Source organism: Rhipicephalus sanguineus, chromosome 4 (genome assembly GCF_013339695.2).
Source record: "Rhipicephalus sanguineus isolate Rsan-2018 chromosome 4, BIME_Rsan_1.4, whole genome shotgun sequence".
NCBI lineage: Eukaryota > Metazoa > Arthropoda > Arachnida > Ixodida > Ixodidae > Rhipicephalus > Rhipicephalus sanguineus.
In genome coordinates, this window is record NC_051179.1 from 167,574,250 (window position 1) to 167,588,996 (window position 14,747).

Genomic DNA, 14,747 nt, shown 5'->3' on the forward strand with positions numbered 1-14,747 from the left:
AGGTACTGTAAGCACCGTACCGTCACGGTCGCTGGAATGAGATTATCTTGGTCGTGAATGTTAACATTATATGCTGCATCAGCGACAACCACATTGTTTAGTTGAGACTTCAAATGTTCAAAATAAGGTACCCTTTTCTTTTTGATCTCATGTCTGTGGCGCTTGCTGCCTTGTTTCATTTCTGTCGCAGTGGGACCTGAAATGGTGATACCACTTGTCATTCCTGTGTTTTATTGACTCATTTACTGAGTTATTTTAGCCTGACTTTCCTTGTTATGAATGCGTTCCTACTCTTGCGTGTTTAGATTTGTTTATTGGAAATGGTCATTCAGCCGAGCAGTACCAGCGACCAGTGTGTAATTTTGATGCATCAGTGGAGCATCTCCTTATAGAATGCCCGAAATATAAAGAACAGCGTCTTCGACTTAGTGATCGACTCAAGAGACTTGACAAACCACCACTCTCAATTTGCAATGTTTGGATCCTGACAATCAAAGACGGGCTATGAGTGCTCTTAGAGATTTTTTTATTGATACAGACTTAATGAACTCCTTACGCTTGTCATGATTGTTTACTTTCATCATCATCGTGATCAGCCTGTGTACGCCCACTGCAGGGCAAAGGCCTCTCCCATGTTCCGCCAATCAACCCGGTCCTGTGCTTTCTGCTGCCACGTTATACCTACAAACTTCTTAATCTCATCTATCCGCCTAATTTTCTGTCTCCCCCTCACGCGTTTGCCATCTCTTGGAATCCAGTCAGTTACGCTTTATGACCACCGCTTATCCTGCCGACGTGCTACGTGCCCGGACCCTATCCATTTCTTCTTCTTGATTTCAACTGTGATATCCTTGTTCCCTGACCCACTCTGCTCTCTTCCATTCTCTTAAGGTTACACCTATCACTTTCATACCATTGTATTCTTGAGAATACTTTCTAGTCATGTCACATGTCCTTATATGGGAGACTGGCTGTGCGGACTGCATCCGAGGTGTTGTCACACAACCCTCTATTTGTTAGATTCTGCCCTTGGACTCTGCAGGTGCTATGTTGTAAGACGCATGTTGCATATGTGCATAGTTCAGCTGATTGTTTTACAGCGAAAGCTGTTATGAGATGATTTCAACGGCCGTTTTTGGCGCCGTAGTTGTCCACGGCCGCCGCCGCCGGTGTCCGTAACCACTATCGCTCAAAATAAGAAAAAAAAAACGAAATAAGAAAAATGTCCAGGATGGAACGGGGTTCGAACCCGGGCCGCCTGCGTGGGAGCTCAGTGTTGTAACTGCCGTGCAAGAAGACGCTTTACAGGCTACATGTCCAGAAGGAACCACATTAACATATGCAATTTAGTGTGGTAGAAGAGTGAAATAACCACGCACCGCACAACGCGAATTCTGTAACCAGGTGTCACGCGATGTGAATTGCGGAACGAGTGGGCTGTTGGATGCTTCCAACCCATTACAAGGGGCTCTGCAATAATTCTTCATTGTCATCAGGCACAACACCAACAAAGTGCGTATAATGCCTTACATATTTTTATCGGGTACCACGGCTCTCCGTTGAATGACGAAAACTGGCATAGTGGCTGTTTCCCTACTTCACAGAAATTATGATGGGTTATGGCGTAGCGGGTCCCTAGCAAGTGCACTTGCACTGGTTGCCAAGGAAGCCCATAAGCCCATCATCCATTTCCTCAGGGTCTCGATAAAGTTCTTCCCTCCTCTCCCTTTCTCGCGTCAACGTATGTTATATTGCATGATGGGAGAGTGAAATAGCGATCGGGCGTCGCATAATGCGAATTACGTAACTGGTGAGCCGTTTAAAGCTTCCAACGCATTACAAGGGCTGAGCCACAATTCTTCATCGTTATCAGTCGTCCCGTAAACAAAGTGCAGATAATGCCTTACATATGTGTAGCAGGAACCTCGCTTCTGCGCACAATGACGAATAATGGTGTTGTAGGGGCTTCCCAACTTCACGAATAATGTGATTTATGGCGTAGTGGGTACCTTGCTAAGTGTACTTGTATTAGTAGCTCCAAGAGAGTTAGAGCCAAGCGGCTCTAAAAATGCCGCTCTTCCAGCTTTCGCTGTGACTGTGCTGCGCTTTCCGCGCAGGCCTGGCGTTTTTTTTTCTATTTTTTTTCGTTTTTCTTTTATGGCCTCTTTCTTCTCGTTGGTGAGAGCGCCGGCTCTAATGTAGCCTACCTTCTCATGGAATTTTTTTTCTATTAAAATAAAAAAAAGTTTGAGCTCGAGTGAGTCTGGTCGAGAAAAGGTTTAGGTAGTCCGTACGAGAGAAATTTCGCGAGTCTGAGCCACAGTGAGATCTCGGAGCAAAATATTTTTCTTGAGTAAGTGAACTCCAGTTTTTTTTTTTGCCGACCTACGGTCACACGTGCAAAATCTCAGTTGCCATGGATTTCCACCGGAACGTTGTTTTGGTTATGCTATGTGTCATAGCTCACACGTGTAAAATGTAATGTTGACATCGAGTGCCAGCAAAACATTGTAATGGTTATCATGCTCTATGTCACAAGTGGAATAATGTTATGAGTGTCAGCAAAAAAGTTCTTAAGGTTGTCACGTTCTCTGCCATAAGTGCAAAACAATATGTTGGCGCAGATTGCCGAAAAATATTGCATTCCCCACTGCGGAAGACCTTTCTTATTTGCGCTTGAAAGCCTATGTGGAAATGCTTTTGTTGTCGGACATAATGATTAATCTGAAAAAAAAATTATAGTGATTTGTGAATTACACAAGACTGATTGGTTAACGAAGCGTGTGGAAAATCTTGGTTTAGAGCAACACGAACTTTTGTTCATTTTGTTCGCAATGTGCATTCTTGTGCTGTAAAACATAAGTACTTGCCTTTTGCTTTCGTGCTCTTTCAAATAACGCCTGGATGCAATGCAATAAAACATAGGAACGGTTTTTTATGCTTTATTTTTTGTACCAGTGACAAACGGCATTATGGACAATGCCTGTTACGTACTGCATGTACCGAAGGAAAAACATCCGTGGCCGTTAGGCTCTGTGAAGGTGTGTGACCAGCAAAGCTTGATAAAATAATCTGCGTCAATCTCTTTTTGATTAAGCGTGAGCTCTCTTTGAGTCTAAACCCAATTCAGCGGCATCATGGTACTTGCATTCCGTATTTATTCGAATGCAATGCGAGCTTTTTCTCCAAATTTTTGCTACTTAAGTCGCCCCTCGCGTTACAATCGTGATCGCGCTACAATCGAGCAAACACCGTATTCAGGCTGCGGTGTGCGCTGGGCGGCGTTCATCATATTGCCATGTGTCTCATTTTGTTGTCTTCGGGCTTCACCCTCAAATACTGGTTGGAATGCCCCGCGCAGACCACAATGCGATCTTCCAGAAGCGTCACGATTGTTTTAGATCGCTCCGTTAAGATTGCGCGCGGTACGCGAACAGTGAAGAGATTACGTGGCCACCAGCGTTAACATTCGATAGAACATGTATAAAAGCCGACACGCTTCACCACTTGTCAAAATTATTGAAGGACGGTGCTCTGACTGACTCGTTTCCTGCCCACAAGTACGGCCAAATAACGAGTTTCATCTTCGACACGCCCGCTGCTGCCTTCGTCAACGTAACGAGTTTCATCTTCGACACGCCCGCTGCTGCCTTCGTCAACGTAACAACCCCGTAACAATATACAGTATAGTAGGTAGATGCTTCTACGAACACTGATCATAATTTCATTATGTTACTTTTCTGCGTGTATAAGTAGTGCGAAACGCTCTAGCGATGCGAGCAAGCGAAACCAAAACTGGAACTGAAATCGGCTGCAAGATGCCGAACTACTTGCGTAGTAACACAAATGTGCGGATGCCCCGCCTCGTTCTTCGCTCCAGTCCCAAGATAAGTTGTCGCCGAGCATAGTTCAGAAAACGCTCTCGGAACGCACGTCTCATCAGAACAACGCACAATTTGCGGTGTCGGCGCTGGTTCCTCCACCAATAGCGAAGCTGCGACGCCAAGAGAGATCAATTTTTTCACCGACGAAACGTTGGTCAGCGCCGGCCAACCGCGTAGCCTGGTGTCAATTGACAGCACTATGCAATCTGCGTACGAAGCATGTCGATCCGGACTGTCGACAGACGACGTGAAGCGCTTCGTGGCGAATGCAAAGATTTATGCGCAGAAATTAGCGAGGAACACTAAAGAGAGGGAGGAATTCAGTAATCAAACAAAAAAAATGGTATACAAAAAATGAAAACACGGCATTTAGGCATCAATGTCGAACAGTGCCACCGCCACGTGCCATGATTTGTATATGCGGTAACATAGTTTCATTAGATATGTGTATGCAAGTAAGGATCGTTCAGTACGGTCCCCGAGAGAGGAGCGAAAATGAGAACTAGAGACCCCTAATTATTGCGCTGGAAAATGAACTTTTCGTTCATTTCCTTGTTGACTGACTTCGCTCCAATATACAACGGCTGCCCTCGCCCCTATTCGATCCAACTTCCTTGGGCAATGGCCACACTGAAGTAAAAAATTTGTTGACGCTTAAGCTTCGCTTTGAAGAGTTGAACGCGATAGCGATGTCCGGCCCCATCCTCATCGTGCTCTGTATTGCTTGTCATTATGTTCAGTCGCCCGGTATCACACACACGCACACACACACACACACACTCCACATGCCTGTAGTAAAGGTAAAGGTTTTCGCCTTCTTCAATAACACTTTTATGACAACAGTGCACCCACTACGTGTGTGTAAGAGAATGCGCGCGCTAATGTGTATGCCCTTTGTAATGGGTGGCATGATTTAAACTAGAGCAATTACGCGCGTGATACTTTTGTCGAGGTTCCGATGCACCCTCTACGTGTTCGTAAGAGAATGCGCGCAGTAATATGTGTGAGCCTTTTGTAATGGGTGGCCGGCTTCAAAGCACGAACTCGTTATGCAGTTCACATGATGTGACGCCCGATGGCACTATACGCTTGTACCCAGTTTTACTGCGATATTAGATCGCTTACTGTGACACCTGTACACAGGAAGCCTATGTATGTGAAGCATTAAAGTTAATTTCAGTGCAGTCTCAAGTAATGGAGTGACTGTGTGGTAGAACGCCTGCTTGCCACGTAGACGGCCTGGGTTCGATTCTCGAAGGAAAAAATTGTAGCGCAGAGCAACACACGGACAGACAGAGAGGACGGGATTTAGCGCCAGTCCCATCCCCTCTGTCTGTCCGTGTGGTGCTCTGTGCTACAATTTTTTCCTTCAGAAGTCATGAACCAACTAGCCCAACAAAATGTATTGCTAAGTTCGATTCTCACTCGAACCTGAGAATTTTTATTATTTGTTTTATACAAGATGATGATTTTTCGCTCACGTCCAATGACGCCGACACCGGACTTTCGGCGGAACAAGCTCTTTAACGCTATCGCGTTAATATTTGTTCACAGACTGTCACTGATCCCGTTAATGGGGATGGAAATCGCCGGGCGGATTCCAAGGGCTGGCGTCTCGGCCCTCCGAAAACTCACCACCAAAGCACGGACAATTTAGAGTTGAGCGAAGGCCGGTTGTGGTTCAAAGACCGACTCTGAGCCGAGAGTCGATCACACAAACAAAATATATTCTGAGTTAAGGCAGTACAACATCACATACACATGCACACTTGGCTGGTACAAGTTACAACTTCACAATATAACTCCGATGGTGTTAAAACAACGGGAACTAAACGAACAGATCACGCGCTACAAATGCTATCTCATGCATTACAACTGTTCAAGAACAGTGAAAGTCTTTAATATTCAACAGCGTATCCTGTCCACCATTTTTGTACGGTACTTCAACACTTCTCTTCCAGGAAGACTCACGCTAACTGCAGCGTTGATCGTGTTTCAGTTCTTTCCGTCGTCGTAACTTGTCACGGCTCACACGACGTTGTCATCCGATTCTTCCAGATCAACGATCGACTGACCGCCCAACATGATAAACACGTCTTCTTTGGCTGACGAAGCCACAATAAGTATAACTACACCATCTCCGGACCGACTGACTGACTCCTTCTTCGGTGCACGCTTTTATCTCCTCTCCCCTGGGTTCTAGAATCGTCGGGAGCATGAGTGATTCTTTTATTTCATTGAACAGGAAAAAACGAGGAAGACGGTAGGAAAGACGGGAGGAGTGCACGAAACTGTCTCTCAGTGTGGACAACTTCACCGAAACACTCGCGGGGCATGGAAATGAAAGAGAGGGCGTGAGGGTAGTATAAAGGAAGAAAAATAAAAAAAAAGAGAGAAGGCAAAAAAGGAAACAGTAAAAAAAATTAGGGGAAAGGTTGTAACTCGCGAAGAGGCTCGAAAAGCGCTAGTTCACCGTGTCGAGCGGCTAGAAAAGACGCACGATCAGGTTCGCGTCCTCCAGGAAAGAGACTAGGGCTGTAAGGGCAGCACGGCGGCGATCTTCATGGCCGGTGGGATACAGGAAGTCCTGCAGGGTGGCACAGGGCAGTCCAACGAGGCGGTACTCCGTGAAGAGCCGCTTCTGTGCGTCATCAAGTGCAGGACACTCACAGAACAGATGGTTCACTGTTTCCACGGCACCGCAATCGACGCAGTCCGGTGCAGCCGTGCCGCGGGGACGATTTTTACGTTCCGCGGGCCACACAGAACCGGTCCTCAGAGCGAGGAGGAGCGCGCGATCGCGGCGGGTGAAACCAGTTGTAGGAACAGGGGGAGGGGGGGGGGCGTCCAGCGCTATCCGCGCGTCGGGAGCGTTCTCCGGCGTGCAGCACCGCCAAAGCTAGGGAAAGTGCGACATTTGTCTCGCCGGTTCTACTCGCGGCGGCGTCACTCGGCGTCGCGTCATGCTTTCCTTCTAGAAAGTTCCAGGTTTTGCCGGGCGTTTGATCTGAGACTGCTAGTGGGCGAGGAAGATGCGGCGCGTCGGCGTCTTTTGATACTTGTTTTTTCGTTGTTCGCGCTTCTTGGGCGATCAGCTGGTGCCATGCTATCCCGCAGCCGTTTGAAAGTGGCCGCGCGCTTTATTGACGGGCTCGTTCGTGACACAGACATGGCCGAAACACTGAAACAGTAAGTGACATGGCGAGAGGTGAGAGTACAGGTGAGGATAAAACGGAAAAACCCACGTGCAACGGATGTTCGCCTGTTGAAACGTAGTGGGTAATGGCTTCGGATGAGGTTGGCTTGTAGAGGTTCGCGCAGGGAAGTTTATTTTCTTTTTTTTTTCAAGGTGAAGCTTTTATTTACTGGCCAGTGTAGCTGGTGCTGTTTCAAAAAAAAAATCACACCATCTCCAGCTAAAGGGGACCATGAGGCTATGCGAAGCAGCGTTGCGTCATGTTGAGCCCGCGTTTCAGAGGGGAGGGAAAATGGACAGTGGAGAGGGGGAAGGGGGAGAGGGGAATGGAGAGTGAGTGAGAGCAGGTGTGTGGAGAGAGTTCGCGCATGCACAGTTTGGGTGGTCGCACTGCACCGGTTTGAACTCCGTTTGAAACCACCCGTTTGAACTCCGCCGTAAGATGCTTCGCATCTAAAAAAAAACCTCCTCACCCGCAGTTGGCGCGCGTCCACCCAAGAAATAGTACATACAATTACACATCATCTCCCCCTACGGGCAACCATGGTGGGATGCGAAAGCATCGCGGGGGGTGCGCATCGAGTTTTCGTTTCTCTTGTGTGGCTTATGAGACGGTGGCCGACGAGCCGTTTCAAATACCGCTTGCCGACGCTGGCGTTTACGTTCGGCTTCCCTAGCCTTCCTCTGCATCGCGGCGGTGGCGCTGCCGCTGCAACTAGCACCAGCGTTTACGTTGTTCATGGCGTTGCGCACACCGTTGCACAGAGAGAGAATGACGGAAGCACAGCGAACGCGCGCTTTCGAAGCCTGGCAGCTTCGAGATTCGCTTGCCGGCGTTGAGCTTGCGTTCAGCTTCGCGAAAGTCCGTAGCGCCGTTGCGAAGGAGAGGGCAACGTTTGACGGCGTTGCCTTTTACGTTCAGCTTCGCCAGCGTCCACAATGGCGTTGCGAAGGAGAGTGCAACGGGAGCGAGAGCGCGCCGCATTATATACGAGCGCACAGCTGTGGCTGAGAGAAAGAAACGGGAGAGGAGAAACGCAGTGGAGGCAGCGCTCACGCCACCTCTTCCCACCTCCTCGCGCTCAGGCGTGGAGAGCGGGGAGAGTTGGCGCATACGCAGTATGGGTGCGGACGCCGCAGAACGAACACTGCCCAAAGCATAAGATGCTTTCGCATCTAAAACAAAGTACATTTCATTACTGCGCTCGAGTTTTAGCCCAGATCCTCGCGGTCCGAAATCTAGTGCCTTGCACTCTAGACCGCGCGCCCATGCATGGCCAATGGAGGATGGACGATATAACATTTATTGACTAGAAGAAATAAATAAATAAAAATCCGGCATATCACACGCACTGTGGGAATCGATGTAATGCGAAGCAGCCAGCAAAGAGCTGCATACACGGAATTGTTGGTCTTTGAGGCAAATGAAGTCATTTATGCCATGGCATCTAGTTCATCATATATCACATGTTTGCCATGCACGCATGCATGTACAATATGCTATATACCATGCTAAGAAAACGCATATTCTGGTACATACAATGCATAACCTGTCTTTTATGTTCATCACGCACTCGTGTCATGCCATACCAATTTTGGTATATATCCAGCTAACAAAGCGGCCGGAAGCCCACCATGACATTGTCATGTAAATCATATCGTACATGGCATGCATAACATGATTCGCATGCTAGGACCTGTCATTTCTCTACGTCATGCAGTCACATCGCGCAATACCAATTTTCATGTATATCAAGCAAGCGAAATGGCCGCTAGTGCTCCATGAGTATGGTACGTAAATCATGCCATACATGTCATGTATGGCATGATTTGCATCTTACCACCTTTCACATATGTTCGTCATACAGTCACATCTCGGAAAACCAATATTGGTGCACATCAAGCGAGCAAAACGGCAGCGAGTGCAGTATGAGCGTGGCATGTAAATCATATGCCATAAATGGCATGCACGTCACGGTTTTCATGCAACCACCTGTCATTTATGTTCTTCATACAATCGCGTCGCCCAATACCAATTTTGGTGGATATCAAGCTAGCGAAACGGCCTCGAATACACCATGAGCATGGCATGTAAATCACGACATACATGACATGCCTGTCATGGTTTTCTGTTACCACCTCTCATTTACATTGCTCATACAGTCCCGTCGCGCAATACCAATTTTGGTGTATATCAAGCTAGCGAAACGGCCGCGAGTGCGCCATGAGCATGGCATGTAAATAATCTCGTACATGACGTGCATGTCATGATTTTCATGTTACCACTTGTCAGTTGTGTTCGTCATGCAGAAATGTCTCGTTATACCAGTTTTCATATATTGTCACGTGGTCGCGACGTCGACGAAGACAGCAGTCAGCACTTCCGAGATGAAACTGTTTATTTGGCCGAACTTGTGGCCGGGAAACTGAAAGTCGAACTACAGCAATACACTGATAGCGGCGAACAGAGCGTCGACCGTCTGACAAGTGGTGAAGCGCGTCGGCATTTATACATGTGCCGTCGAATATTCCAGCGTTATCACTGGTTGCCGCGCCAACTCTAGAACAAGCTCGAGTGTTCGCGTCTTGCGCGCAATCCTAACAAAACGATCTACAATAATCGGGAATCTTCTCGAACAATAAGGCGCGGTTCGCGCTGAGCGTTGCTGACAGCCTTTGTTGGCGAAACCGAATACAGTAAAAGTGATAATAAGAAACGCACGTGGCAATATATCTATTCATTTAAACGGCCGTCAGCGTCCCGAGACCATGTCACGTAAATGATGCTGCACATGACATGCGTGTCCTGACTGGCACGTTAAGACCTGTCATTATGTTTGTCATAAACTCTTGTCATGCCATACCAATTTTGGTACATATGAAATTAACGGAATGGCCGAAAGAGCGACGGGCCGTGGAATCTAAATCATGGTGTTTATGACATGCATCTCATGATATTCATGTTATGACCTGTCATTTATGTTCGTAAGACGGTAATGTTATGCCATACCAATTTTCGTATACATTTGATTAACGAAACGGCCACGAGAGCACAAAGTCGTAGGCGGCTTGATAGATAGATAGATAGATAGATAGATAGATAGATAGATAGATAGATAGATAGATAGATAGATAGATAGATAGATAGATAGATAGATAGATAGATAGATAGATAGATAGATAGATAGATAGATAGATAGATAGATAGATAGATAGATAGATAGATAGATAGATAGATACGCTCAAAGTCGCAGAAGTTCGCCAAGAATGCCTCGTATTGAATAAAAGGAGGGGAAATTTTCACGGGTGGGTTCCCTATTACAGGACACCAGTGGCCGCCGCTGCTCGAGCGACTTGATAGAGCAGACCCCTTTGGGTATTCAGGTCAGTTCGGGCAAGCACGGCCTCCCAAGACTCCCCCAGCATCGTGAGTATCAGAGGCGACTGTGCTTCCATAGGTTTGCTCTGACATTCCCTAGTGACGTGCTACAGCGTCGGTCGCTACTGGCACCACGGACATTGGTTCGGATATACATGGGAGTTTATATGATGAAACCTTTCCAAATGTGGATAGCGGTTAACCTGAATTTGTCTAAGGCTGCGAGATTTGTCTACTATAAGTGATTTGTGCGGTGGGAGCATCAACGTAAGACAAGACAGCATGCCGCTGTCTTGTCTTACGTTGGTGCTCCAGTATATCGCGAGCAGTGTCAGGTTTTCGCCTTCCTTCTTCGCTCGGTTGGTGAAATCACGAGCTCAAGTGTGCGCCAGCTCATTACCCGAGATTTTCTCGTGGGCCTGGCCACCAGATTATGGCATAGTCCTGTGTCAGCATGTCGCCGAGTATTCTCGAGGCGACACTCGGTAGTCCTCCACGTAAAAGCATCCTACAAGTCTCCTGCGAATCAGACAGGACTAGTGCGGAGGTATTCTCCGCCTCTTTAATTCTAATGACTAGCGCAATAGCCGCTGCTTCCGCCGTTGCGGTACAGGTCGTGTTAACTGACGCTGCCACAGTTTTACCGTATGAGGCAGTGGTTGAACTGCTACTATGACGCAGCCCTGGCCTGATTTGACGCATCGGTGTAGACCACCTCTTGACTCTGGCCCAACTTTTTCAAGCTGTCGAGCTCTTTCTTGTCTTCTCGCCCCGTGGCACAATTTACTAATGTTTCGCGGAATGCGGCAGACGGTTATGTGGTGGCGTGTTTCCCTAGCCATAGTGGTAATGTTCTCCTTGCAGTATTGTGGTCCAGTAGGGTATCTCAAGCGAATGAGAGTTTCTCTCTTCTCTGCCCACCTTTGTCAGGCATAGCGAAAGAAGCGTTGCTGCTGCAAGCTCTTCGAATGTGTTGTATACACCTAGCGCTTCCATTTTTTGATTTGACGCATTAAGCGGTATACTTATGGTAGCTTTGTATGTTCCCCGTATGATTAAGTCGATCTCCAACGGTTCAAAACAAAAGAAAGCAGTACACTTGCTGTGGACGCTTCTTGCCATATTTCGTGTTGGCGGACTAAAGGCGATCTGCTGGACAGCGCGTGAGATCGATATCCAGATTTACACACTTCAGGAAAATTCCTACTTCAAGAAAATGCAATTCTAAAACCCCGTTTCCGTGACCGCGTCGTGATCCTTTCGTTGCGCCGTTCTGCAGGCTGACGAATGCTGGAAAGAACATGAAAGGCGCCACGCCGATTCCTCCGGAAAACAGCGTTGCGGGTAAGGCCGCAACTTAACAAGAAAGAAAGAAGGAAAAACAGTACGCCAAGAACGCCCACGCCAAGTCTCGCTTTCCCCAAGTTCGACAATTGCGGAATGGCTCCTGATTTTTTTTCTCCATGTGAGAGATGAAGTTCACACGCCGTCCCATAAATAGGAGTCGACCCTGCGCACGCTTCACAAGAAGTCTGTCCACAAATTGTATAACTCTGGGAGTCTCATATATGGTGCACTAGAATAGGGTAATGTGTCGTCTGGCGCCGAAAACGTGGTTCTTTTTGCGATTGCGTCCAGCGGTGCCAGAGCGCACCGTACTACTTTGTCGCCACCTGTCCGCGCCCCCTGAAGTAATTTACGGTCAGCTGGGATGCAAAGCTTCCGAGATCAGCATTTGTAGTTGCCGCGCTTGTCGTGCGTGTATACCTGGGAACCTCGATGATTGTTCTCTTCTGTTACTCATGACGCGTTAGCGAATTTTTTCGTGTGCATGGCAGACTCAGTGTTTGCGGAAGCCTGATGCATTCTAGTTTTCGGAGGCTCATTGGAATTAAGTGCTGTTTGTGATAGGATAAATTCAACACCCCGAAAACATTGCGGGTATTTAGCTGCATTCTTGCACTTTGGCGCCTCTTTGAGGAGTAAAATGTCTAGAGAAATGGAAAAGCATTCGTCCTTGAACAATATATTGTGAGACGACGTCATGTACGACGGAACGATTGTTGTATTTACAGCAAAGGCGCGCGAACCAAAAACCGAACACCGGCGATCCAACACGATGATGATGATCACGATGATTTGTATGCACAAGTGAAGATGATGACCGACACAGTCAGCGCACACAATTTTGTTTTTCTATCGAAAGCCTTGCGAATACACTGCTGGCTCATGCGAGTGAGGAGTGGTCGTGGAACTCATACCTGATGATGGTACCGTTATCCTTCTGGACCTCCCCTTTTGTTTAGTCCCATAGCTTCATGTTAGTGTGATAGCTTGGCGGGTGTACATATGCATGGATTGAATAGCGATGTGATTTTGTGTGCCGTCTGCCATCAAAAGAGTAAGCATGCAGACTATCCAAGTCGCTGTTCTCCGACATGAATTGCGCAAGCCCACACTACGCAGAAGCGGCTTTATTTATTGCAATGATGTATCTAAATGTGCTGAAGTGTTTAAACCTAGCAAATACCTTTAGTTTCAATCCTGTTACGTTACCATTTTATTCAAGAACTTCATGAACTTTTGCACTGAAGATTTAAATTTCGCGCGCCGGCCATACCGTTCGATCGTGGCGCCTTTTGCTGGCGTCATTGCAAAAGTGACCACCATTCTTCCATTGGTTTGCTGTGAAGACGACACACTACGCCTTTCTAGTACACCACATCTCATAGATGCATTTCGTCGTTTGAAGTGCGAGCCAGCAATACCATTGCCAAAGTCTTCAACCGGCGCGACGATGTGTCACTGAGCAAGGTAAAGTCCTCAGCTGTTAAGCTTTGCAAGAAGTTCAACCTTGAGAATTTACAAAAGTCCTTAGCAAGCAGCAAAAGGGACCACATGTTGGTTCAATTTTGCGCAAAAACCCATAAGGTGGACGTTCCCCTAAGGGTAATTGTGTCAGAATATGACTCCTTGCAGAAGCCAGTAGCAATGTTTTTACAAGCCAAGCCTAAATGTTTGCCAGTTAACGACCCCTTCTTGATAAGGAACTCGGATGAAATAATAATTTTTTTAGAAACTAACGCTGACAAAGGTTACCAAGCTTTTACTATTGACATCAAAGATCTTTTTTATTCCATTCCCCACAAAGACCTGCTAGAAGTAGTGGAACAGTCGATTGACGAATATGGTTCCATCAAGTTCCAGAATGATGCCTTGATTTCTAGCAGCCATTTTTTGGAGCTTTTAAACTTTTATCTCGTGTCAACATTAATTAAATGGGATGATGCCGTTTATCTTCAGAAGAAGGGGGTATGTATGGATCGTGCATTGCATCCATACTCAGCGATCTTTTTTTATCCCGACGCGAGGTCATTCTGTCCGATAAGCTCACTCAGACGAAAGTGCGCAAAGCTTTTTGTTATGTTGACGATTTCTTGTATTTTATTGAGTGTGCCCCAAGTGACGTTGAACGTGAGGTTGCAGAAATTCTACCAACCATTAAGGATTGCCTGGTTCCGCTTGACGTTATGTATGAAATACCGCAAGAAGGTACTATTCGATTTCTTGACCTTCGTCTGTTTTGTTCAGTAGAACATACTTGCTGATGCTATGAACCGCGCTCAGAAAAGCATCTCCTGCAGTACAATTCAGCGCATTCAAACTAATTAAACGAGGGGTTGCCAGAGCATGCTTTAGGAGTGCCTTGATGAAGTCATGTCATCACACTATGGCCGCTAGTTTTGCAGGACAAAGCAAGCGATTATCCCTGGCGGGCTATCCAGTGTTGGTGCAGGTGTCAGTGGCTGAGTGCTTGTCGCAAGGGTCACGTAAGCGGGGGCGTCCTCAGAATAATGGTGTGCCAGATGCTGGAAAAACCAGTGTCATATCGTATATGTATCAAGTTTCACACCATTTGAGGAAGATAGCCCCGAGAGAAAACGCCCGCGTAGTGTTCTCTGCTCCAGGGAAACTAACAATAATAATAATATCTGGGGTTTAACGTCCCAAAACCAAGATATGATTATGAGAGACGCCGTAGTTGAGGGCTCCGGAAATTTCGACCACCTGGGGTTCTTTAACGTGTACCTAAAGCTAAGTACACGGGCCTCAAACATTTTGGCCTCTATCGAAAATGCAGCCGCCGCGGCCGGGATTTGATCCCGCGACCTTCGGGTCAGCAGTCGAGTGCCATAACCACTAGACAACCGTGACGGGGCCCACAGAAACTAAGCCGACTATGCAAACTGACGAATCATATGAAGGAGTTACAACCCGCCTGTGGAAA